The sequence below is a fragment of the Myotis yumanensis genome, unplaced genomic scaffold, assembly GCF_028538775.1.
Source record: "Myotis yumanensis isolate MYYU_CA2020_CCGP unplaced genomic scaffold, mMyoYum1.0.hap1 SCAF_7, whole genome shotgun sequence".
Classification (NCBI taxonomy): Eukaryota; Metazoa; Chordata; class Mammalia; order Chiroptera; family Vespertilionidae; genus Myotis; species Myotis yumanensis.
Genome location: NW_027223758.1, coordinates 38,242,902 through 38,270,555, shown reverse-complemented (window position 1 = coordinate 38,270,555; position 27,654 = coordinate 38,242,902). Strand labels below are relative to the sequence as shown.

Genomic DNA, 27,654 nt, shown 5'->3' with positions numbered 1-27,654 from the left:
TACCCTCACTGGCCACTCCTCCACCCACCATGTAGGTGTTGGGTTCCCTCAAGACAAGATTCCTGTCTGAGCCCTTTCCATCTTCCTCTGTATTTTCACCCTGGGTGGTCACTAATGACTAGTTATGTCCCCCTGCCCCTGCCCTCTCTAGGTTGGCCTGCCCAATTTTCCAGCTAACAGCTCTACTTGAATGTCTTTCATGGACACCCCAAACTTGCCAGAGCCAATCAGAATGCTAACTTTTCAAAACTTTTACTGCCCTCTTGTCTTTCCTTTTCTGCAAAAGAACCAACCTTCAACTCAATTTCCCAAACCTGGCCCTTGAGAGTTATCTTTGAGTCTTTCTTGCCCTCACCTCTCCCACCCAAATCCAGGGAATGCTGGAAGTGCCAGGGAATGCTGGCACTTCTGTCTCCAGAATCTGGCCCTTCCCTCACCCTACTGCCACCGCCTGGTTCCAGCCACTTCCCATCTCCCATCTCCTTACCACAATAGCCTCACAGCTTTCACACAGCAGTGGAGACTTCTTAAAACATAAATAGGATCGTGTCATTTTCATCCATATCACCAGCCTTCAGGACTTCCTATTGCTCTGAGAACAATATCCAGTATCTTTCTCAAGGCTCCCCTGATCTGTCTGTCTGCCTTTTAATTCCCCTTGGATGCTCCAACTCCTGTCCCCTGGCCACAAGCTAATGCTTTCAGTTCCACAAGCTCATTCCTCTCTTACAGCCTTTGCTCATGTTGCTCCTCATCCCAGGAAAGCTCTCCCTACCCCTCCCCACCCGCCTCAGCCTTTTAGCCGTAAACGTCCCTCAAAGAGGCTCTCCCCAGATACCTGTCCAGAGCAGGGTCCCTCCTCATTCCTTCCTCAACATTCTGTTCATTTCCCTCACAGGCTTTGTAATAATTTTTTTGGAGTTGCCACTTTTCTCTGGTTTGAAGGGTTTCCCCCTAGAAGAACCCCCACTCTTACTCTTCTGGAAGCTCCCTGAAGGCCATTTCTTCAGAGACCATTTCTTCCCTGACCACTCTGGTATCCCTGCACTTTGCACACATTAGTTGATGTTCTCTACCTCATTTGGTCATTGAAACCCCATTTTACAAGAGGGGAACCTGAGATGTCCAGAGATACAGTGTACGGCTGGTAGGGGCAGTGGTCAAGCCCAGATCTCCTGACCCTGTCTCCAGATTTCAAGGCTGTACCCACCCCTCGCCTGCCCCTATGGAGCTCATTGATATGATTGGACTTCCTGGGAGAATAGCTAGAAAAGTGTGTACATGTGGGAGCTGTAGGACACCCCAGGTGAGAGACCAGAAGGAAGTTGGATGTGGAAGACAGATGCTTGGCAACCAGTCTGGCATGAAATAGAGATCTCAAGGGCTCTAATCCTAATTAAGATATTGCATTTTAATATAAAACAAAATAACATACTTTTGAAAAAAGAAAGACATCTCAATGCAGTAGAATATGAAGCCCTGATGCAGATCCCCAGAATATCGGCCCTTGTGGCCTCTGAGAGCAGAACCATCACAAATGAATGAGCAATGGAAGGATTTGGGAAACAAAAAGCAATTTTTACCTCCTTTTATGCTAACCACCGAAATCAATGCTACGTCATTTAAAGAGTTCAATGTAAAACAAACAAACAAAAAAGCAGAAGACTACTAACTAGAAAAAAAAGATGGGGATGATTTATCATCCAAACTGTGATTGAGAGCGGCCATTGTAGCCTTCACAGCAATAGAGAGAATTATAATGGTGAATACAAATATAATTGACTATGGGAAATGTAAAGCTTCTCTGTGTGGAAAATTCTCATAAATTAAACATTCACAGAGGCAGTAAGAATTTTCATAATGAAATGTTGGGGCAATAAAAGGAGGTAAGAGTCCATCTATGAAAGATGAGGTTCAAAATGCAAATTCAGTTGCAAATGTTGAACTTGTCATAATAAACTAGATGCAAATTGGAATGGAGAGATGCCACTTTGGGCCCTCGAAAGAGTGCTACAAACGGAGAGGCTGGCAGCCCTGGGGGCATGGGACCTCTCCTGCCCAGCTGGCATGACTGTCAAGTGGAAAAGCCTTTCCAGAAGGCAATTTGGGTAAGATGGTGAAGAGTCCCAAAAAGGTTCATACTGTTTGACTCGGAAATTCCATTCACAGGAAGCGCATCCCAAGAAAATGATCTAAAACCTGCCCAAAGATAGGTACGGAAAGGTCTGCACTGTGGCTTGATTTCTAATAGCTAAAAAGAAAGGGAGGAAAAACACAGGAAGCTATAAAAAAATCTCCAGCTACAGAAGAATGGCTAACCAAATTATGTTTCCTTCATTAAGTGGATTATTAGGCAGCCATTGAACATTATAATTACAAAGAATGTTGACTAACACGGGGAAATGTCTAGCATATAATCAGTGTAAAAGGATGGTGCAAAATTATACATATAATAAAAGCTTTTATTGTAAACAAATGCATAAAAAAGGACTGAGAAGAGATGTGCTTTTCAGATGCATTTTCACGTAACACGACCATGGGTGTTGGGATTCTTGTCAGGATTTTTCTGTTCTCCATGCTGTTACTCTCCATATTTTCTGCAGTGTTCAGGTATCACTGTTTTTATGGTAATTTATTTCAAAAATTCAGAAGAGAACAAGAACAAAATATGCAGTACACTCACCATCCAAGATCATGTGTTACTTTTTTAACAGGAAAACCAAAAGAAAAAGAAGAAAAAAAGAGGCAGATCTTAAAGGAATGATACCTGCATCGGGCAAGTTTTGAAGGGAGAAGGAGGGATGGGCAAGAAAGAAAATGGTCCAGTGCGAGGCAGGTTGCCTGGGTGGGCCCCTTTCAAATGACTGAGGAATGGGGAGCTTTGTGCTCCTGGGAACGAATGCCCATCATTTGAAACGCCAGGCCTAGAATAGGACAAGTTTCCTTCGGACATGGATCTGATCCTGACTCTTCAGTTCTGTGGGTAGGGTGCCTATTTCGGACCATGCTGCTTAATCGCTGTTGCTTTCTCAAATGCTACCTACCGCCGAAACCGGTTTGGCTCAGTGGATAGAGCGTCGGCCTGCGGACTGAGAGGTCCCGGGTTCGATTCCGGTCAAGGGCATGTACCTGGGTTGCAGGCACATCCCCGGTGGGGGATGTGCAAGAGGCAGCTGATCGATGTTTCTCTCTCATCGATGTTTCTAACTCTCTCTATCTCTCTCCCTTCCTCTCTGTGAAAAATCAATAAAATATATTTAAAAAAAAATAAAAATTAAAAAAAAAAATGCTACCTACTAGGGCCAATCAGTCCTTTCCCTCCTACTGTGTTCCCATCTCCTCTTCTATATGACCTTTAGAATCAGCTTATTAAGCTCCATTACAAAATCCTGGTGGGATTTTGATTACGAAGGCATTGAATTTGTACATTAATTTGGAGAGAACTGACATCTTCACAATATCGAGTCTTCAGGACCCTAACATTTCAAGGGTTGTTGATTCCCCGGCTCTGATTAATGAGACTGGGAAGGAAAAGTCGTCATAGAGATGGGTTAAAAACAAGGAGAGGGTGTTGTCATGGAAACCAAGAGAGCTGAGCGTTTCAAGAAGGCGAGAGTGATCAACAATATCAGACCCTGCAGAGAATTCCAATAAGACAGGGATGGAAAAACACCCACTGAAGTTGGTAATTAGGAGGTTATCGGAGCCCTCAGCAAGAGCAGTTTCAGGGGTGAGATGGAGCAGAACCCCGACCGCAGTGCCTGGGGATGATAGATAGTCAGCAAAGACGCCGAGTTTCACTGAAGTTTAAATAATTAAATTTAGATAATTAGAAAAGTTTCAAGAAGGATTGTCTTGGAGCTAGAGTGGAGTGTGAAGTCAAGAGAAAATTTTCAACTCAATTCAAGAAATGTTTTTTTTTAACACCTTCTATGGGCTGGCCATTGGGGAGACCGTGTGAGCAAGACAGACACATCCCTGGCCACACAGAGCTAATAGTCTAAAGGGGGAAACAGAGTCGAAGCAAGCCATCCCATGAATAAGTGGATAATCATGAAGAAGAGGTGTATGGTGCTGAGATCAGCAAGGGGACCCAGAGTCCGGGAGGGGAAGATATGCTAACGTTTCCCAGGCGGGATCTTAAAGAAAGAGTGGGTATCAACCAGGCCAAGAAGAATCAGGAAGAGCAGTCCAAGCAGAGGGAAAGCACAGACAAAGGCCCTGCAGAGTGCGATCTGGGAAGGGAAGGAGGCCAGTGAGGCAGTGGAAGGGGTCCACAGGCTGGGGAGGTTTGGGGCTTTCTCCCAAGAATGAACGGGGTGGGGTGTCTTTGGAAAGTTAAAAAATGCCGATGGCAAATTCCTGTTTGCCTGTTGAAAGTATCACTCTGGCCTCTGGCGAGGAAAGGATTGTAGGGGGAGGCGGGCTGCAGGGACACCCTGGAGAGGGCAACTTCCCATCTGCCATCCAGACCGGGGCTGGGAGTGGCTTGGACTAGCACGTTGGGGCGGAGTTGAAGAGAACTGAGAGGATCCAGGAGCCATTGGGAGGTCAGGTCTCCAAGACCTGGGCCTGGACTATGAAGGGGGTGAGTGAGTGCTAGTGAGCTGAGGAGGAAGACCCCAGGCATCTGTGTGGCTGGTGGTGTCTTTCCATGAGACACAGGACTCTGGAGAAGCACCAGACTTTGGACAAGAAGGGCAGTCTGGTGAGTGTGCTGAGGATGGAGTCATCTGAACTTCTGGGTTCTGGAGCCCAGAGGAAAGCTCAGGCCAGAGATGGGGATTGGGAAGGCTTCAGGAGCAAGTAGGGGTGCAGGGGGTGTGGAAGCAGCTCAGGAGATGCTGATATTAAGGGACAGAGCATGGAAGGCATGAGCAGAAGGTCATGCCCAGCAGAGCACCAGCGCTTAGTGAGCTGGATATGGGAAACAGGGGCCGAGAAGGAGGAACCAGAGGGGAAAAGAAAGAAAGGCTACCCCCAGGAGCCCAGGGAAGAGAGCTTCCAAAGTCAGAGTGGCCAGTGGTGGCCCATGGGCAGGGGTGTCGGGGGTGGGTACTGTGAAGCTGGCCTTTGGGAACCTTTGCCAGTTTCTTGCAGGAGGGTGTGCAGATCAGGAGTGAGGGTAAAAGGAAGAAGGTAGATAAAGGGTGCAGAATTTTTCATTTGGTTTGGTTTTAATGAAAGGGCAATATTAGCATATTAATTTTCCCTAGCGGAAGGCACCTGTGGGATATAAGCCATTGCAGAACAGAGGCAATTAGCTAAATGAGGCCTCCAAGGAAATGAGGCCAGTGGCAAGAGGCATCCATCCTGGGCAATAGCGTGCATCCAGCTCCCGGGAGAGAATTCAATACTTGGCCTTTAACTGAGTAACTTGCATCCCACTTTCTTTCGGGAATTTGTATGTGACCTTTGTGACTTAACCACGTCTCACTGTAGCAGGATTTTTCACCCTGCCCATGGCTGGAACTCTCTCTCATTCATTTGGAATCATCCCCAGCCTGGGGCAGCCAACCAGAGATTGCTGAATAAAACATTTTCTGACTTGTTCCAAGTTGTACTTAATGTCTGAAATGGAAGGTCAAATTTTTTTTAATCAAAAAGAGTTGATGATCAATAGAACAATCAGACAAAAAACACTTTTGGGGCGGGGAGCTGCCAATTTCTGCATGGGAGAGTGAATGAGGAATTAGGAGCATTTGGGGGGATGGATTAGACGGTTGGCACTTTTGCCACGCAAGACTTATGGGACATGAGGGAAGGAGATAGAACCAGGACAACCTACTGTAGTGTGGGCACAGGTCTTTATATAGTGGGTCATAGCCATTGTCTCCTGTGATCATTACAAAACCCATGGGGCAGGTGAAGATGGGTAGCCCATTTTACAGGCAAGCAGAGAAGGAAGCTGAGACCAGCCTGGGGCATATGGGGCTCTGGAGACCTCAGAGTGTGTTCATGGCTGTTCTCCTTGCCTCTGACTCCAGAATCCCAGCACCTCTACCTCCCAGGGTGAGCTCTGACAGGAGCCTCCTGGTCCAAAGTTGATTGTGGGAGAAATCAAGTCCAGAATTAGAAGTAAAAGTTATGAGAGATGAAAGTAGAGTTTGTGGGTCTTCAAGAGAAGACATTCACCAGAGGGCTTCCTGGAATTCAAGGTTTGACCAGTCATCCTGAACATCAAATATAACTCAAAACCACATCAATGAGGCCACAGTGGCTGGGTGCAAGTTCAGGCTCCAGGACTTGGGGACTGCCACATGGTCACAGGCAGGATCACTATGCTGCTCAGCCACACCCGGCAGGATCTCTCCTCTCCTGGGCCCATCCTCACGTGCTGGCAGCCACAGACATTGTCTCCATGAGTCGTGCATCCTCTTAGGTTTCCCTGGCTTCCCTGGGCCTCAGCCCACCAGTCCCCTGGATTCAGCTTAGGGGCTGGGACCTGAGCCTCTCCTGGGGACCCAAGCAATGCCAAAGCTCTGGTCAATCCCCTTGGATTTCTCCACTTCTGCCCACAGGTTGAGCTCATTGTTCCTTCATGGGGCCCAGGCTCTGACATCATTGTGAATTGCCGTGTTAGTCTATTGTCTATGCATAAACTCTCTGTCCTTCCCTTAGCTTGGATGTCAAATCCTCCCAGCCCTGTGGAATCCAGAATCTTCTTTCTCAAGCCTCAGAAGCTATAACTCTCATTCTCTAGTCTCCCCTGTAGATAAAAGAGTCGTAACTATTGTCTGTGCTGTGAACTTACCAAAGCCCACACGGGAGCTGAAAGCCAAGCCAGGGACTCTTTCTAATGTCAGCACCCTAGAGCAGCCCCCAGGAAGCTCAGGCAGTGAGTGGGTGGAGAGTGCATTACAGCCACACTCAGTATATAAGAAAAATATCACCGTACCCCACACGGTTACTGAAGTAGTGAGAAAAGAAGGGATTAGTCAATTAAAGGTGCTTGAATGATCACTAAGCTGTTTGGAAAAGCAAATCCACTTCACTTTTCATTTCATGTCATACAGCAACACTAAGTTCAGATGGATTAAAGACATATTAAAAATCATACTCCAATAAAGTAGAAGCAAATTTCATTCAAAACTCCGGATGAGTGTTACCGTCTAAGCCGAAAAGCAAAGGAAGCATTCACAAAGAAAAGAAAAAGGAAATAGGTTTTAAATTTTAAACTTAACTGTATGAAAATTGAAATCAACTTGGAGGATGTCACGCAGAGGGTTAATATCCTTGGCATTTAAGGATCCATACAAATTGAGTTTTAAAAATTCAAATCACTGCTGGGTAAATGCGGAGGGATAGGAACACTCAATTAACAGAAGATTAATTTTTTATGGCTTATAGGTTGAACCTATTTTCCAATGTCTAATTATTTTTTAAAAAGTAAATTAAAACAACAGTGAGATAACACTTTTTGCCCATCACAGAGTGCAGGAAAATTTTTTAATGAGAATACCCCATGCTGGCTAGGGTGTGATGAAACAGGCAATACTGCTGATGGGAATGTAAATCTCGCCAGCCTTTGACCCGGGTAATTACACTTACGGCACTCCATCAGAAGAAAACAATCCCAAATTGACAAAGATTTATGTACAAAGAGATGTGGTATGGTCTTGTTTTTAACAACAACGGTAGAAATAACCAACGGTCGGGAAAATGTTAAGCAAATTATTTTATATCCATTTAAATGGACTATTATTCATTAACTAATTGGGTCGTTTGGGGTTTTTTTGGGGGGGGGGGGGGTTGTTTTATTTTTTTACAAAAAGCTCCAGAAAATTCTTATGATATAGAAGTGGAACAGCATGTGAGAAATCAGGGCACAGATTGTATGCTAGCTATTATCTCATGTCTGGAAACAAAGAAAAAAATACATTTAATAAAAAGACTGGAATAAAATGTGCTAGGACCCTGAACCTAAGGGCATGGGACTCAGGATAAGTAAGCTTTGATGGAGGCCAGCGAAGTAAATGGTCAAGCCCTGGAAGATGCACGTGAGGGTGGTTGTGCCAAATTCAAATACCTTTGTATCTGGAAGACAGGGGCAGTGGAGTTGGTCAGTCGGTAAGCTGGTTCAACCGGCCCTAAAACTCAAAGGCACTGAGCTCAAGGAATGGCATTCATTCAAGTCCATCCAGAGCTAAGGGTGGTGGGAAAGCAGGCCCTTTGAGACATGCTAGGGAACTGAGGATTTATCCCAAGGGGGATGAGGCTCATGGAAGGTTTTAAGCTTTTCCTCCTACATAGATTACAATATTCACAGTGACTCTCTCCTTTTCAAGATCAAAACCCAACTTAAACTAACTCAGACATTAAGATAAAAGTAAAAAAATAAAAAGGGTAAAAAACCTAACACTATAAAACTTCTAGAATGAAACCTAAGGGTAAACCTTTGTGACCTTGGGGTAGGCAAAGGTTTCTAAGATGTGACACCAAAAGCATAATCCATAAAAGAATAAATTGACAAATTAGACTTCATTGAAATTGAAAACTTACATTCTTTGAAAGACACTGAAAAGAAAAACCTCAGGATGGGAGAGAAATATTTGCAAGACAAAATCTGACGAAGGACTTGTATCTAGAATATATAAAGAAGTCTCAAAAGTCAAGAATAAGACAACAAACCAGAAAAAAATGAGCAAAAGATTTGAACAGACACTTCACCAAAGTAGATACACAGATGAAATAAACACATGAAAAGATGCTTAACATCACTAGTCATCAGGGAAATGCACAAAATCATAATTGCACACCACCTGTTAGGATGTCTAAAATTAAAGACTGCTCAGACCAAGTGTTGGCGAGGACGTATATCAACTGGAACTCTCATACATTATGGGTGAGCATGTACAGTGATACAAACACTTTGGAAAAGAATTTGGCAGTTTCTTAAAAAGTTAAACATACACTTACCACACGTTCCAGCCATTTTTCTCCTATTTACCCAAGAGAAATGAAAGCATGTGTCCTCCCAAAGACTGGTATGGGAATGCTCATAGAAGTTTTATTCATAATAGCCAAAAACTGAGAGGAAAAAGAAAACAAAATATCCATCAACGGGTGAATGGATATCTTAAAATAATTATGCAGAGTGAAAAGAAGCCAGACAAAATATGGGTATATGCTGCATGACTCCACTGTATAAAATTCTAGGAATTGCAAATTAATGTATAGTGGCAGAAAGCAGATCGGTGGGGCTTGGGGGATGGAGGGAGAGGGAGAGGTGGGATGGGAAGAAAGGGAGAGATCACAAAAGGACACAGAAATCTTTTGGGTCTTGGGTATGTATATTAGTTTGACAGGTGATGGTTTCACAGGTGGATGTATATGTCCAAACATACCAAACTGTACACTTTAAGTATGAGCAGTATGTTATATGTATATCAATAAAGCTGTTAAATAAATACAAAATAAATGAATAACAATAACACATACACCATATTGGTGCAACTGGGTATCCTGGACTTTTCCCTATCTCTTATCTCTACATTCAGTTTCCCAGGAACCCAGGTGAACCCCTGCCCTTCCTGGGCCAATATATTCCCCATTTGCCTAAGATGTTTTTAACTTGATTTCTGTTGCTTGCAACCAAAAGTGTCCTGGCTGTCATGGAGTTAATGCCTAGAGCAGGGGTCCTCAAACTTTTTAAACAGGGGGCCAGTTCACTGTCCCTCAGACCGTTGGAGGGCCGGACTATAGTTTAAAAAAAAACTATGAACAAATTCCTATGCACACTGCACATATCTTATTTTGAAGTAAAAAAACAAAACAGGAACAAATACAATATTTGTATTTGCATGTGGCCCGCGGGCCGTAGTTTGAGGACCCCTGGCCTAGAGTGTTGTGAGAACGCAAGACGAGGACTATAACCTCATCTTGGAGACCCAGAATGGAGGGGAGGAGAGGTAGGAAAAAGATGCCTAGAGAAGGTGATACCTCAATTGATGTCTCTAGAACAGCGGTTCTCAACCTGTGGGTCGCGACCCCTTTGGTGGTCGAACGACCCTTTCACAGGGATCGCCTAAGACCATCCTGCATATCAGATATTTACATTACAATTCATAACAGTAGCAACATTACAGTTATGAAGTAGTAACGAAAATAATTTTATGGTTGGGGTCACAACATGAGGAACTGTATTTAAAGGGCCAGAAGGTTGAGAACCACTGCTCTAGAAGTAAGGACCAGGGTATAAGAGATTGCCAAGGTTCCCGGGCAAGGGGAGCATGTTGTGAACAAAGCCATGGAGGAGAGGAACCATGTGTGATTGGAGGCAGCTGGGTGTTCCTGGAGTTTAGGATGAGATAGGAACATGTGGAAAACAAGACTGGAAAAGTCAGCCGAGGAGTGCATGCCCTGTTAAGAAGCTCCAGCTTAATCCTGTGGACAACGGGGAGCCATGGAAGGGTTAGGAGCAGGCATGTGCCATGGACAGATTTTCCTTTTGTGGGGATCTCTCTGGGACTTGGAGAAGCAAGTGGACCATAGAGGGGTCCTTGCCACAGTCCAGGGTTGATTTTGAGGGGCCTGAAAACACCTTGGGGAGATGACCAGCAGGGAGTCAGGGCTAGGAGTCTGATCCCCAGGAAGACCTGGAGACATGGAGTCAGGTGATCACCGTGTCGATGGCCAAGGTTTAGGAAGCCTGAGAGACAGAGACTCCTGCCAGGTGTCTAAGGACCTCCACCGCCATTTCAGGTGCTGGCAGAGCTGGGGGCACCCACCAAAGCAGCGGAGAGAAGGAAATGTCTGTGCCACGTGGCCATGTGAGCCGAGAGCAGGTTGTCATGGAAACTAAGCTAGTGAAGTGTTTCTAGGAGAGAGGGATCAGCAGGACCAAATGTAGCAGGAAATTCCAAACTCATGAAGGCTAAAATTTTTCTTTTAATTTGGCAATTAGTAGAACATTGATGAGCTTAACAAGAACAATTTCAGGAGGTCGTAGGCCAGTGGGGGGGGGGGGGGGGGGGCGGTGGTGACAGAGAGAAATTTAGTAGGTGAAATGGACCAGAGTTGGTGATGGGGGAGGAAGAGGAGCAGGAGAAGGGAGACACTGCAAGCAAGACCCCCAGGTTTCCGGGGTTCCGAAGGGACCTGATAGCAGCGGAAATGCAGCTGGGGAATTGGGTTTCCAAGGGAAAGATCAGGAGTTCATTTGGGACATTTTAATCTAACAAATACATTTTGGCCTTGTCAACGTGCCTGACTCTGTTCTAAGAGCTTTGTTTATACTAATTCACTTCTCCTTAACAACTGTCCTATAAGATAGCTACTACCTGCTTTATGGCCTTTTACACAGGAAGAAGCAGACACAGAGAGGCTGAGAAACTTGCCCACAGCAAGGAAGGAGTAGAATACAGATTTGAAGCCAGGCAAACTGGCCATGTAAGGTGTGGGGGTCCCAAGGGAAACAAATGGGGGTGTCAAGGAGGCAGGTGGACCGGGGCTCCTGGCTGGGGGTATAAGAGCAGTCCCCACACAGGGCAGGACCCTGACTTGCCTCAAGCCTGTGCTGGTGGGGGTGTACACTAGGGTCACTGGAGCCAGGAGGGGGTCGTAGCTTTAGGGATGGTGACACTGGGAGAGGGTCCAGCCAGAGGCCGGGGTCACACTGGCACTTAAAGGAGCCCACCAGGAAGATGGAAAAGGCAGGGCCAAAGGGCAGATGCTGAAAGGAGGGTTACTCCAGAAGGCAGAGTAGACAACAGTGGGCAGTGTCCAAAGAGTTCAGGGGAAGTGACCTGGCCTTGGAGAGGCTTCGGGGGATCTTTCCGAGGGGAAGGTATAGGAACCCCGAGAAGGGAGGCAATAAGAGTTCAGCTATGAAAGAAGACGGGGCAAGGTGTGCTAGGAAGGAGGCAGAGTCCAGAAAGCTATTATTTTTTAATGGAAGTTGTTTGTTAATCTAAAAATTTTTAATTAGAAAACACATTCCCACAGTTCAAAATTCAAACCCTACAAAGAGTGCTCGGTGAGAAGTCCGCCTCCCCGCCTTGTCTGCCCTCCCCGCCCCCCCCCCCGCCGCCCAGGTCCCCTTCTTAAAGGCCATCAGAATATCCCTCCAGAGACAGCAAATACAGGTGCACAATGTGGGATTCTGTAAAAACAGAGAAAATAAATTTCAGAATTTTGAAGCTCTAGGGAAGGACGCCTTGCAGAGTGAGCGATGGAGCAGAGGGACACGCGCTGGGGGCACGGGGGTCCCGAGTGGCCATGGAAATTTAGTTTTGGACAAGAACACATGTTTCATTGAGTGGAACAAAATTAAATTGTCCTCCTGCTGCCAAACCCCTCTCAGCTTGGGCCTGGCAGCAGCTCGAATTCGGGGATTTGGTCCTGCCCCGCAGCTGGAAGCCCGGCCTGGCCTTTGAATCACCCTCCGCACCTGGTGACCAACCGCCTTAATCCCAGGGGCCGGCTGCAGGACGTTTTCAGACTTGAAATGAAATGTCTGAAATTCAGCTCAATCTTTTTTTTTAATTATTGAAACCAATTGAAGTGTCAAAGGGACATGAATGGAACCCCTGGGGTGGAGAGAAGGGTGGCAGAGGCTGGGGGCGGGCAGGGAGGGGAAGGGGACAGGATGGAGAAGAGGCTGCACTCAGCTTTCCAAGGCCACTCGTCAGGGGAATGTGCCCCCAGTAATCCCCGCCTCTATGGATTGAGGGAAGCCAAGGGCTAGGGGACTGGGAATCACTGTGTTCCCCAGTGCCTTTCCCCTGCCTCATTCTGCGACTCCGGACATCTCATCTGTCTTGCTAAAATGTGAAGGTCACCCTTGATCCCACGCCTCTCACATCTCTCCCAACAATCAGAGCCAAGTCCATTCTGTTCAGTCTTGCTGATATTTCTCAGACCCGCGCCCTCATCTCTATCCCCTCTGCCTCCCTGGTCCAGGGGATAGTCTCATGCTGCCTGTGATAACCTCTGACCTCTTCTGCCCAGGCCCACTCTTGCTTAAAACAAGCCTCACTGCTTAGAACAACCAGTGGCTCCCCACTGCCCTTAGAATACTGCATAATGCTGATCCCTGCACCCTTTCCAACCTCATTGCCAAACGTGAGCTGGGTGGGCCAGCAGGCCAGCAGGATTTCTGGAGCCAGTGGCTCTGGGGACCAAGGAGGAGATGGACGGGAAGGGCTGAGCCATCAGTGTACACCCAAGTGGGGAGGGATGAGCAGTGTCCGCCATGGTTGGTAACCAGGGGACTTTGGTGGACTGGTCTAAGCTCAAATATAACACAGAATGGGTGGCCAGGAGGGAGGAGACAGTCCATGAAGCTGAGGTCACAATAAGGGGCCTCACCCTTCCTAGAATCAGGGAGAAAGCCCTGCAAGAAGACTGGGGAAGGGCCAGAGGGGGGTCAGGTGGACAGCAGGATGGTCTGCTAAGCAAGGGAGGCGGGTGTTTCCAGAAGGTGGGAGTAGTCACCCTTGGGCTGTGAGCAGAAATGTTGGAATGACGGCGGGGAGGAAAGAATGATGTCCCCTGGGCTTGGCTACTATGAAGTTTTGGGGGGCTCTGTGAGAGGAGTTGGTCAGGAGGGGGGATGGTGCACAAGTGGGTGGGAAACCACCAGAGAGGGAAGGGAAGTGAAGAGAAGAGGAGAGGCAGGAGCCAGTGAGACTTGTTCCCCAGGGTGAGGTTTCGAGTTTGTCAGTTTTCTGAGAGGACACAACAAGGACAGTAAGCAAGCAAGGATGCAACAACTAGTGGCCAGATGGTGCCAAGGCTGTAAACAGAGGGATTACCATCAGATATGAATTACATTAAACAGGACCTAATTAAACTACCTTTCCTGGGTAACCTGATTGCATCTATGTCCCATTGCATGGGCAGCAGGGCCCCACGTGAGCACCAGTTTGTTCCATCTTGCATCGCGGCTGGGATCACTTATTCCTCATCTTCTCTCCCAACTGATCACTTGCAAATTCTGACCATTGGTCAGTAAAACCAATGAGTGCTGAATATATTGCGTTTTGTATAAAAGCCTAGAATACAAGCAATACAGCATACAGAGCTGAAGTGTACAGCTCAATGATTTTTTATTGTGCGTACACCCATGTAACCACCACCCAGATCAAGATACAAAACAATTTCAACCCCCTAGAAGGCTCCCTTGCACCCCTTCCCAGTTAGTACCCACCGTCCAGCAGGAGTTACTATCCTGACTTCTATAACATGAATGAAATTCGAGTGTTCTCTGTGTCTGGCTTCTTTCACAAAACATATGTCTGTGGGGGTCACTCATGTTGCTGTGTGTAGATGTGCTCTGTTCTTTCCCACTGCTGTGGAGTGTTCCTTCCTATGGATATACCACCAGGGGATCTCTTTATCCACTCTCCTGTTGATGGGCATCTGAGTTGTTTCCAGTTTTCCATGATGACAGAGAAAGCTGCTGTGAACATTTTCTATCCCTCTATAGCAGGAGAATCTGTGTGCCCATTTCCATTGGACATAGTTCTAGGAGTGAAATTGCTGGGTCAGAAGGAAGGCATGTGTTTCGCTTTTGTAGATATTGCCAAACAGTTTTCCAAAGTAATTGTACCAATGTACACTAAACAAAGTAAGGTTTTAAGTCCTGTTTATTGAGATATGATTTACATACAGGGATATTCACTCTTCTTGTGTACAGTTTTGACAAATGCATATAATTGCATAATCCCCCAACATAATTTATATATAAAACATTTCTATCGCCCCCCCCCCCCCCAAAAAAAATCCCTTATGTGCCACTAACCACTAGTCACCACTGGTCTGTTATCTGTCCCTATACTTCACCTTTCCAGGATGTCACAGAAATGGAATTACAGGGTAGGTAGCCTTTGGGTCTGGCTTCTTTCATTTTTCATAACACATTTGAGATCCATCCACGTTGTGTGTTTCAGTATTTGTTCCTTTTTCTTGCTGAGAACTGTTCCATTGTATGGATGTGCCACAGTTTTTGTTGTTGTTTTATCTCTTTATCAGTTGAAGGATATTTGGATCATTTCCAGTGTGGGGCAACTGTGGATAAAATTGCTATAAACACCTATGTAGAGGTGTTTATATGGACAAGTTTCATTTCTCTAGCGTAAACGCCCAAGAGGGAATTGCTGTGTTATATGGTAAAATGTATGTTTAACTTTATAACCAACCATTTTTAAAGGTTGTACCATTTCACACTCCCACCAGCAATATTTGAGAGGTCCAGTTGCTCTTCATCCCTGGCAGCACTTCATATTGTTGGGTTTTGTTTTGTTTTGTTTTCATTTTAGCCATTCTAGTAGTGGTTCAAATCTTCTGCCCATGTTTTTGTCAGGGCGACGGGGAGGGTTTTGGAGGGAGGGCAGCATCATATGTGTGTTTCAGTGCTGACTGGAGGGGACCAGAGTGGATGCAGCTGGACTCTGGGACCTGGGAGGAGCTTGGTGCATCCTCTAGGTGACAAGGACGCAGAAGCGGGTGGCCCTGAGGCTGGAAGGAGTGAGAATCTGAATAGTGCTCCTTGGCTATTGTGTTCACCACTGACTTAGGTGAGGGTACCCAGAAGCAAACCAGGGGACAAGAATTTAGGTGCATGTGGTTTATAAAGGAAGTGATCCCAAGACAAACGGGTAAGGGGGTGGGGAAGCAGGACAGGAAAGGGGGAGGTCACAGACAAGGTCCCACAGAGGGTAGCCTCAACCTGATCCCACCGGGAGCTCTGCAGGGTCAGGCACACGTCTAAATTGCCCCTCCTGGAGGCAAGGAATCTGGGCTTGCACACTCACGCACCAGTCAGGTATCAAGTAAGGGATTTGGGGCACACAGTGGGGTTGCAGGAGGGAGACATAAATCCTCATGCACTTCTGGCCTGTGGGGAAAGAAGCTCCTGGAACCTAAGAACAGTCCTGCAGAAAACAAGTGCTGGTGCTAGTTGTGGGACCCCAACCACATGGGCTCGGGGGTGCAAAACACTGGTTAAAAGGGATCGGAGTGGATCTAAACAGAGCATCATCCACGATATCTACCACAAATGTTGCGTCGCAGCAATTAGGACGGTGCCTGGCATCTAGTAGATACTCAGTAAATCCGAGTTGACTCAATGAGTGACAGAAGCCACTGAGATGGAACACTTAGGAAGAGCTGGTTCAGGAAGGATAGAGTTTGGTTGGGGGCCTGATGACTCTGAGGTGGCAATGGGTAATGGGCAGTTGTAACTAAGGGTCTGGCACTCAAGGCCCCAGAAGTGAGTGAAGAGAGGAGAGAGGAGTGGGCTGGAGGGAGCCTAGAGGCTTAGAGCACAAGGAAAGGGGGTCACAAAGGGTGAGGAGAAAGTGGCCAGACGGGGGAGGGAAACCAGGAGAGACTTGGGTGCTGGGGGAAACCCAGGGGCCACACATTTGAGGAAGAAGGTGGTCAGCAATTTCAGATGCTGCCAAGCTAAAGCCACTGGCTGTGACCCCATCAACATCCTGATGACCTTGGCCAGAGAGGTTTTCACTGTCCAGAGGGCCTGGAGCAAGACCAGAAAGGGCAGCCAGAAACAGGCCTGGGGAGGGGGCACTTGGGCAGCAGGGGATGGAGGAGAAAGGGAGGGTGTTTTCAGAAGGAAGAAACAGGCTAGGGGCGGGAGGTGGGGGGGTCCCCGTAGACAGGATCAGGCCAGGTGGAAGGATTAGATTTAAACAATACGTCAGTGTTGGGCTAAGCTGCCATTAATTAAGTGCTGAATTAATTAAGTCCTCAGCGGGTAACTTTATCCCCGTGTCCTAAATGAACCTTGTGGGCTTCCGAACGGCCCAGGAAGGGGGGGGGGCACATCCTGTCTGGGGTCCTCAGCTGTTGTGCCACTAAACCATGGCCCATGTCGAAAGCCCCCAAGCGGGGTGAGTGGGCAGGAGAGCTCCTGGGAACCATTTGGAAGACCACCTTGGGGGTAGCAGGTGAGGATAGGGGGCAGGGATGGAGAACTTCCCCAGGAAGGAGAGGAGAGGGGTCTGTGGGAGGCAGGGGCTGTGGAATGGGAGCAGTTGAGAATTCTTAGGGTGGTGAGGAAGGAGCTGTGGAGAGGGGGAAATGGGAGGAAGGGGGTGTAAGGCCCAGGAGGAGATGGTAAGGGACAGCTGGCCTTAGACATAGGAGAGTGCTGGCAGATCACTCCAGAGTCATGGAGGAGGGGTGTGGTGGGAGCTGGTGCCCCCACAAAGGCCTCTGTTTCTCCATTGAGCCCAGTTGTCTGATCAGCCCAGGGGAAAGGGGGTGGGGGCTGGGGACTTGGGCTGAAAAGCTACTGCAGGAAAGGACAGAGAAGGAGTTTGGGGACCAATTGAGGGGTTGCTGAGCTGTACTTAAGACCCAGCTGAAGTTAAAGAAAATTAATCCGTGTTGGCACCAACCAGCGTGATGATGTGATTTTTGCTGGCCGCCCTTGGCAGCCCAGAGACAGAACGGAGAAAACAGATGGTTTTCTTAGCTCCTGCTCATTCGCCTTCTTCTTTAATCTGCCCAGCAACCCTAGCCAACTGAGATCTACAGATGAGAAAACTGAGGCCCAGGAAGAGGAGACCACATTCCCAGATGTTGCAATAAGTAAGTGACGTAGGGCCCAGCCCAGGAACCTGGACCCACTGCTTGGGGCAGCCCCATGGCCCTGCAACCTTTTGCTGGCATGCGCTGTAGAGTATTGTGTCAGCCCCCTGTCTCCAAACCCAAATCCTAACCAAGACAACTTTCTTGTGTGCCCAGAACTTCTTAATTCAGCCTTGACCTGCTCACTGAAACCTCTCTGAGAGGGAACAAGAGGAAACAGAGGCTCAGAGATGACACATACTGGTCCAGGGTCACAAGGCATGTGAATCAGCATTGTTAAAGTGTCAGTTCTCTCCAAATTGATGTATAGCGTCAACTACAATCAAAATCCTAGAAGCCTTTTTGTGGAAATTGACAAACTGATCCTAAAATGGATGTAGAAATGCAAAGAACCTAGAATAGTCTAAACAATTTTGAGAAAAAAAAGAACAAAGTAGGAGAACATGCATTACCTAATTTCAAGACTTACTATAGCCTACAATAATCAAGACAATGTGGCATTGGCTTACAGATAAATGGAACATAATGTAGAGTCCAGAAATAGAACTACCCACATATAGTCAATCGATTTTTGACAAGGGTGCCGAAGCAATGCGGAAAGGATGATTTTCCTCAAATGGTGCTGGACTGATTGGAAACCCAAATTTAAAAAAAGAAGGGGGAACCTCAACTCTTAGCTAATTCCATATCCAGAATATATAAAGAACTTTTACAACTCAGTAAAAATAGGATACTGAAAATTACTTTTTAGAATTGGTATAGTTTTGAACAGGCACTTTACCAGAGAAGATATATGAATGGCAGATAAGCACATGAAGAGATGCTCAACAGCATTACTTTTTAGAAAATGCAAATTAAAACCACAATGTGGCTAAAATGAATGGCTAAAATGAAAAAGATTGACAATATCAAATGTTAGCAAGAATGTGAAACAACTGGAACTCTCATACATTGCTAGTAGGAATATATAATGATACAACCACTTTGAAAAACATTTTGGCAGTTTCTTATAAAGTTAAACACACACTAACCATTCAACCCAGAAATTCTACTCCTATATATTCACCCAAGAGAAATTAAAACCTATGCCCACACTAAGACCAGCTCTCTAAAATCATAGCAGCTTTGTTACTATAGCCTAAAACTGGGGGCAGTGTGGGGCAGAGTGCCTAACTGGAGGAAGCTATGCAGAAAAGTAACTCCAGAAATCTATATGAGGTCCCTTTGAGTCATTACTAAGGGCAAGGTTGGCATGTGTTGGGTGAAACTCCACGAGGCCAGGCAAAGAAAGACTGGGAAGTTTTAAGCTGAACAATGCCCAGAGGTCACACAGGGTGGGGAAACTTCAAGCTGTGACTAGCCAGAGCTCAAATCCTTGGTGATCAGATAAGGCATTCAACCATGACTTAGTAAAAGGGATAAATTATTCCATGAGTTAAGGCTACTCTGAACCTACCCTAAAGGAACTTTAAAATGGGCCTCAAAATAACCAAACCAACTAATTTAACTGCATACCATTTCTTACAGGAAGACAACAAAAATCCAGACCAGCAACAGTGCAACCTTCACAATATCCAGCATCCAATAAAAACTTCCTAGACAGGACAAGGAATAGAAAAATGTGTTCCATAAGAACACATGAGAAAAATCAGTAAATAAATTTTAAAAATAACAGAGATTGTGGAACTAACAGGTAAGAATGTTAAAGGGCTTTTCTCTCTACATATTTGAAAAAGGCAACCTTTCTTCTAAGCAGAGGCGACTCCAAACTAGGGTTCATGGCTTTGAGAACAGTCTTTTTGGCCTCCACTCACACTCTTAGCCAGATGTCCTCATGCAGGGTGTGCATCTTAAACAACCATGGGTGACAGCCCTGCTGTCAATATTTTCAAGGAGCACCAAGGAGGCCAGTGTGGCTGGAGCAGCATGAGCAAGGGGGAATGGAGTAGGAGATGAAGGCAGAGAGTTAACAGGGAGATAAACTCTGTAAGGCCCGTGGGCCATTGTGAGGATATTAGTTTTTGTTCTGAGTGGCATGGAAGCCATGGGAGGGTTTCAGCAAAGAAGTTTCATGATTTCTCCAGATGTTAATGGAGGATAAAGAGGAGGGAGTGAGAATGGAGGCTGGAGGACCACAGAGAAGACGTCTTCAGTAATCCAGACAAAAGATGCTGGGGCCAAGGCAGAGACAGGGGCTGAAAGGGTTGGAATTAAAGGGGTCTCGGAGCAGGGTACATGGATGCACAGGTCTGGGGCTTGAGCTAGAGTCGGCAGAAGGGGACAGATGGCTGTGAATGACAGGAACAGGAAGAGTCAGAGATGACTTGGGCTCCTGGCTGCAGCTCCAGGCATGCAGTGATGCTCAGTGCTAGAGAGAATGGAAAGAGGAACACATTTCAAGCTATGAAGATGATTCAGTGTGTTTGAGGCACCTGTGCAAAGATCGGGCCAACGTTGGCTCAAAGTCTATTGCCTGAGAGAAAGGAAATGATGGAAGGGGTCTCAGCTGCAGGAGCAGTTGGGGGATGTCAGAGGATGCGGGTTGAGTTCAGCTGGGGAGTGTGTGGGAGTGAGAGAAGGAGAAGGAATGAGAGATAGGACAGGCTCTGCCCAGAGCTAAGTATGCTGTGGACAGATGGATGGATGCACAGATAGACAAAGAGTCCACTAGAGTGATGGAGAGGGTGAGAGCCAACCCCAACCACACCTCAGAGAGATGTGGCACTCTTGCATGTTTACACATGTACACACACACACACACACACACCTTGAGACCAAGAATGAGCAAAACTCCACAGCACACAGACTCATCAAGCTAGACAAAACTTTATCCCCTCTGCCCCTCATCCATGCTCCCAATCCTCCATCTCCAGGGATAGGAATCCCCACATCACTCTCTCCACCTCAATCCTTCAAGTTTGTGCAACTTCTTCCTCCAACATCTCTCATTATCTCCTTTGCTCCTCTTAGTTCCTGTGGCCAATATGGTCGCCCTGGAAACAGCCATCCTTTTCCATACCACGTGGTCCACTGATGTTATGACTGAGCAGGGTACAATGAATGCACAGGTCTGGGGCTTGAGCTTAAGGATCTGGGAGATGGAGAGACCAGCAGAGAAACAAGGTTCGTTTGTGTGGAGGGAGTCTCTGAAGCCCTGGTGTGGACAGAGTGGGCCTGGAGAGAACATAGAGGGAAAGGAGTGAGGACACAGCCCTGGGACGCATGACAGGGAAGATCGGGAGGAAGAAAGAGGTTCTGAAGAGGTAGCCAAGGCAGACAACGCACATAACACACACACACACAGTGATGCTGAGAGTGACTTAGAAACTTCAGAAGTCCCTGTCACACCGTCTTCTCCTGGGTGACAGATAACTGGTCTTTTTTCCCCCTGGACTCCTTAGAACTCAGCTTGGGGCTTTGATCCCCTCTCTTCAGCAGAGCACCCAGGTGCTCAATGGGTGTCTGTTTGGTGGATGGACAAATGGACGGTGCAGTCATCCACTCATCCATCTACATGATGCCATGACAAGGCTGGGGGGTGGGGGCGCTAGCAGCCCCTTGGAGGGAGAGTTGGCACAGAGGGGGAACAGATGGGCCACGGGTGGCTAAACAGGAGCAGTCAGAGACAACTCAGGGCTCCTGGCTACAGGACCACACCGGAGAGGCAGTGACATTCTGCATTAATGAGAACAGGAAAGGGGCTGGTTGGGGGCATGGAGAAGATAAGATTAGTTTGAGGCACTGTGGAGAGGCCCAGTTAACACTGATTGGCTCTGATCTATGGATCCAGAGAGAGAATGGGGTGGGGTGGTTCTAGGGTGCAGGAGGAGATTGGGGTGTCCTTACAGAGGGCAGTAGGTGTGTGCAGAGAGCAGGTGCAGAGTGAGAGGTCAGGTATCAAAGAAGGAGAGGGAGAGATACAGGACAGACAAACAGACCCTGGTTGAGAGCTCACCAGGCATCCTGTGGACAGATGAAGGGATGAACCAACAGAAGAAGAGTCCAAGATAATGATGGGGAGGATGGGAACCAGCCCTGACCATGCCCTGGAAAGACATGACTCACACACATGCACACACCCATACACATGCACACACACCCAGAGACACAAAGAAAGTAAAACTCCACAAGCCCTAGAAAGAGAGAGAGGAAGTTGGAAGGGAAAGTGGCGGGCACATACACACAGAACAAGAATGACGCACACACTCAAATCAAAATTCAGTAAGGCCCTCCGGAGAGTGAAGCGAGCGCACAGAGTGAGATGAAGACAGAGGCGGAGGTGTGGGTACATCAATAATCAAGTTAAAAAATAAAATGGAGAGGGGGTGGTAAGACCCTCAGGGAGACAGAGAGGCAGGCAGATGCAGAGATACAGGCACACGTGTGCATACACAGACACACACGGCAGATGAGTGAGCGAGGGAGGGAGGAGTGGGAAGCAGAAACCTGATAAAGAGCCTATGGAGAGGGGCACACTGTGACCCATATGTCCACACAGAAGCAGACTCCAATTGTGACCCTTGGAGGCGGGGGGCAAATCAGGAGAGGAGAGATGAGGGAGAAGATGAGACAGAATGAAGGAGGGGAGGAGGAAAGCCAACTCACAGAGCTCTGGACACACAGTGTGAATGCTTGGACAGGCTGATAGACAGAAAAGAACCCGCATACTGCAGACTAATTCTGGGCAAGATGTCCTAACACTGGGGGAGGTTGGCAAAGACTCTCCCAGTGGGCTTCCTGGAGAGTGCCCATGACCCTGCTTAGCAGAGCTCTAGGACAGGCCCTTGAGGGAAATCACTGGGTAGCAGACAGAGTAGCGGGAAGCGGGAGGATGAGGCCTGTGAGCATGGTCACAGTGGCGTGTGAAGGAAACAGAAGAGGGATAGCCCAAGAAGTGGGAGTCAAGGAAGTAAAGGGGTCCGACACCAGGATAGACCCCAGCATTCAGAGGCCCCAGATGGGTGAGGAAGGTGAGGGCAAAAAGGGCCGTGGTGTCTGGAAGCCTTGTCTAGCCACCTTGGTGGACACAGAGCAGCTGCTGTGGGAAGCTGCCGAGGACGATGGGTTGGGGAAGGAGTGGGTGAACAGCCAGAGCTGAGTCCCTCCCTAGCTGTTTAGTGGATGGAAAGAGAGAGGACAAGAGGCAGACAGGAACAAAAGGTCAAGGGGTTCTTCAGGTGGGAGGGAGGTGAGCATGTCCACCTGCTGAGAGAGCCCAGGGGAGGAAGAAAGGGAACAGCTGTTGCCAGGGCAACCACATTGACTGAGAGGATGGAGAAGATGGGACTTCAGAGGAAGAATCAGTCATAGGTGGGAGGCAGGTAGAGGAAAATGGGCTAATCTGTGTTTTCAGCCCTAGATTTGAGAAATAGGGGCAACACAGAGCTGGTTGAGGACTTGGTAATTCTGTGATGCTGATGGGGTATTCAGTGGGGCATGTGGTTAGATGATGGTGCTTCAGCAGAGGGGCCTAGAGGGACCCAGAGATGTGGGGGCCTCTTTTTCTTTCACATACACAACCACACACACTGTGATACTCAGGGTAATACAACATTGGATTCACTTACCCTCATATCCTCATTACAGATGGCTGCTTCCCATGGACCCAGCTCCACCAGAAAGTAGTATGGATTTGGGATCTGTGTCCTCAGTAGAGCACCCAGTAGGTGTCCAGTGCATGTTTGTTAGAGGATGGATGGATGGATGGATGGATGATGGATGATGCATGAATGGATAGATGATGGATGATGCATGAATGGATGAATGGATGGATGGATAGATGGGTGCATGGATGAATGGATGAATGATAAATAGGAAAATGGGTGAATGAATGGGTGTATGGATGGATGAGTGGGTGAAAGAAGGGAAAAATGGAAGGATACCAGATGGATAGGTGGATAGAAGAATGAATAGGATGGTTGGTACAGGCCTGTATTCAGGGATGAACTGACGAGGCCTGAGCCATGAAAAAGCTGAGGAGTTGGGCTGGGGTCTTGGATAACCACTTGGAGGGAGATTCAGTAGGAAGGGGAGACAGATAGGCAGGGTGGCAGGAGAGGGAGAGTCAGAGATGACTCCTGATTGCTGAGCCAGGTGGTGATCCCGTGCTAGTGAGACCAGGATATATTTGGTTGACCCTGGGAGGTGGATCACTTGGGGGTGAGAAAATGCCCTGAGACACTCTAGGTCTATTTTTGTTTCAAATCTGAGGCTGTGGTCAGGGGTTTCAGCCAGAGGAGCAGGGCCAGGGAACAGGGGCCTGGTCTGAGGGCAGGGGAGGAGGTTGTAGAGACAGAGATGAAGGGACTCAGACAGACCATGCCTGGATCTCTCTCAGTGAGCACTGTGTGCAGATGGGAAGATGGATAAACAGATGAGGAGTATATGAGAGTGATCTTGACCATGCCCTGGAGAGAGAAACACGTTTCAGACATGTATTTACACACATGTACACTGACACATACACACACCAGTACACACAGTGAAACTGACATAAAGTTAGAGAAAATGCCATAGAACCAGAAAGAGAGGACCAAGGGGATGGGTGGCAGGGACACAGTGTCACTGGGGATACTCATAAGGCATAGGATCTGGAAAATAGTAGGTCACTGGGAGGTCTCCAAAACCATAGTGGGCTCAGGACCAAGCAGGGTGGGCTGCAGCAGAAAGGCTATGAGAGCTGCCTTTCCCTCCCAACTCCTCTGGGACAGGGGAGGAGAAGGGTGGGAGCTAGGTGGGAACAAAGGGTCCAGGAAGAAAATTATTGTTTCTGGAAGAGAGGTGAGTGTTTACCTGGATGCCAGAGGTTGCCATGGGGAAGAAGAAGAGAAAAAGGACTCTGAGGGAGGTAGTTGGGGGAGGAATCACCAGAATTGGTAGGAAGGTGGGAGGTGGGAGGTGGGAGGTCAAGGTATAAGGAGGCAGGCTCTAGATTCCTTACCCCCAGAGATGGGGCACTGGGAGCATGAGTGTGGGATGAGAAGATGAAGATGTTGATCCTGTCTTGCTTGCGCTGCTGGGGCTGAGGAAGGCACTGTGGACATGTGAGTCTAATGCTGCTTCGGTGAGGCCTGGGTGAAATAAAGCCACCATTGACATGGTGGTTGTGCTAGGGGGAGAGGGGGATCTCTGATGGTGACGTGGCCCCAGAAAGAGAGGAAGGAGAAGGACACAGCTCTGGGCCCACTGATGTCAGTGTAACAGAAGGATGAAAAGAGGTCCAGAGAAAAAGGGACTAAGATAAGAAATAGGTATATTCCCACCTTCAATTGTTCTCTCTCTCTTTTTCTTGTCCCTCTTCCCTCGGGTGCACACACATACTCAGAGCATAATGCGCAAAGTGATAAGAAGATTTGGGACTCCTTTCTCATTGTAGCACTATCTTCTCATGATGTGCTAACTTACCTGTCTCCCTCCTGGGTCCTCAGCAAAGAGCCCAGTGGATGCTCAGTTAGGTTAGAAGGATGGAACGGCAGATGTATGACTATGATCCAGGCATATGATTTGTCTATCTGAGCTGAGGGGATTGAGAGGGGGGTCTTGACTTACACCTTGGAGGGAAACTTGGCAGGAAGAGATGGGGGTGGGGCAGGTGGGCCATGGAAAGGCAGGAATAGGAACAGTCAAAGATGACTTGGGGCTCCTGGCCCTGGGTGGCAGTGATGACCATCAAAGATGAGAATGGAGACAGAAACACAACTAGTGGGTACAGAAACAGTGCAATGGGATTGAGGAGCTAGGTAAGGGCTTCCTCAAGCTCAAGGCTATGGCTGGAGGGAAAAAGAAAGGTGGACTGCAGCAGGCATGGGTGGGGGCTAATTAGAACAGAGCACAGTGACCGAGCACACCCCAGGAATGTGTGTGGAGTGAGTAGAGAACCTGGGACAAGGCTTTGGTGGGGGACGAGGTATGAGAACAAAAGGGGAGGATTGGAGGAGAGGAGGGGAGACAGGACAGACAGACACTGAATTAATTAAGCAGTTTATGGGCAGATATAAGGGCAGACAGATAAACAGGCAAGGAGAGTAACAGAGAAGGTAGGAGAGACTCCATTCAGACGAAAAGATGTGGCCCACACATGCTCACACATGGTGAGATGGAGCAAAGGAAGGACGTGCGTCCTGGCACCCAAGAGCTGGCATGTGTTTGTGGATGCTGGGTTGATGAAGGGATGGATGAATGGAGTAACTTATGGAGTAAGAATAAAATCAGATAACAGAACTAGAAAGAGAAAAACTCATGCGTGAAACCCCTTTGCCAGTCACCTTCCAATAACTGAGTCTTCCTATGGGAAGAGGGGGTAGGAACCAGGATCAGGGGGATCAAAGAGAATTTCAGGGCTTTAGAGCAAAACTCCACAGCTCCCAGAAGAGAGGGAGCGGCGGGAGAAAGGCAGCCAACCCAGCACATGCACACACTCACACAGGCACACACAGCATGAATGACGCACAGCCTCTGAGCAAAATTCAATAATTCTCCTCCGGAAAGAGGGAAAGAGCAGAGATGAGCAAGACACAGTCAGATACAGGAAGCGAAGAGGGATTATATGTCAATAAGAAAGTTGAAAAGAAGCGGGGGTGGCAGGACTCGCTGGCAGACAGATAAGGTCAGGCCGAGATGCTGGTGCAGGCCCACGTGTGTGCACATGCCCCTCAACAGGTACCCTCTCAGGCCAATGGATGTGAGGCTCTCAGCTCAACAGAAAGCAGCTGGGCTGGCCCTGACCGGTTTGGCTCACTGGATAGAGCGTCGGCCTTCGGACTGAAGGGTCCCAGGTTCGATTCCAGTCAGGGGCATGTACCTTGGTTGCCGGCACATCCCCAGTAGTGGGTGTACAGGAGGCAGCAGATCGATGTTTCTCTCTCATCGATGTTTCTAACTCTCTATCCCTCTCCCTTCCTCTCTGTAAAAAATCAGTAAAATATACTTTTTAAAAAGAAAGAAAGAAAGAAAAAAGCTGGCCTGCAAGCACAGTAGAATATGGCCAAGGTGTGAGTGCCCCCCCTGGCCCTTGGAGGTGTGGAACTGGGTAGGGGGAGCAGGTAGGACAAGTGGAGGAAGGTAGGGAATGGATGGGTAACACTGAGATGCCACAGATCATGGAGCAAGAGGAACCTCCAAAGGAAACAGGAGAGAAGCCCAAGAGGTGGAAGGAAAACCAGGACCCTCATTGGCCCTGGAGCTAAGGGAGGAGCAGGGGTCCAGATGGCAGGGCCAGTCCCCAGAGTCAGGGGCCCCTATGGACAAGGGAAGGGGAGGAGAGAAAAGGCCTCCTCATTCTAGTTGGCAAATAGCGGGTCAGTGGAGGCCTCAATTGAACACCATGATAGGCTCATGGTCAGCTGCAGGTGGTCACAGAGGGGTGGGAAAGGATGAGGAAAAAGTCAGAGCCTAGCCCTGGCCAGTGTGGCTCAGTTGGTTGGAGTGCCATCCCAGACACTAAAAGGTGGCGGGTTCGATTCCCAGTCAGGGCACATATCCAGGTTTCGGGTTCAGTCCCTCATTGGGGCTCAGGTGGAAGGAAATCAATTGATGTTTCTCTCTCTTCCTCTTTCTCTCTCTCTCTCTCTCTCTCTTCCTCTCTCTATAATCAATAATTTAAGAAAACTCATAGTCTAATGTTCCCTCCCAAGTTCTCTTGTGGACTGAAGGAGAGGCAGGAGGGAGATGGGAACAAAAGGTGAGCGGAGGGAAGTGAGCATGTTTGTCTCTGAAAAACCCAGGAGAGGGAAACATGATGTTGCCAGAGCAACCACACCGACCAGGAGTGATGGAGAGAAGTAAAGGGGATAATGGGGTGGGGGGAGATGGCAGTTTGGAAGAAGAATCGGCAAAACTTAAAGGTAGGAGGCAGGAGAGAGGAAGGGGACCTGGATTTCTGTACCCCGATGGGGAAAGGGGAACATGGGATGATATATAGGAACTCAAGGATTTTCTCTCAGACTTAGTGAGTCTGAAAAGCTGGTGGGACGTGCAAGTAAAGACGAAAGATGTTTAGATACATGGCCTGGGGTGTAATAGGAGGGTCTGGGTGAGCATCGGCATATGTGAAGGGATCCCCAAATGTGGGTAGCAAGGCCCAGGGAGAGTTAGTGG

The 27,654-nt window shown here is 47.9% G+C and overlaps 1 protein-coding gene across 6 annotated transcripts in view; it reads left to right on the top strand.

Moving 5' to 3' along the window:
* BLCAP (BLCAP apoptosis inducing factor) overlaps positions 1–27,654 on the top strand; it is a 100,956-nt gene that overhangs the window by 43,785 nt on the left and 29,517 nt on the right. For 4 of the 6 annotated variants that reach the window (XR_011472144.1, XR_011472143.1, XR_011472142.1 and 1 more), the window contains exons 3-4: positions 17,480–17,559; positions 19,087–19,252. The gene's annotated coding sequence lies outside the window, so the exon portion shown is untranslated. Of the gene's footprint in view, positions 1–17,479; positions 17,560–17,715; positions 17,818–19,086; positions 19,253–20,529; positions 20,683–27,654 lie in introns of all 6 variants that reach the window. The other 2 variants (XR_011472145.1, XR_011472141.1) reach the window with 2 other exon arrangements.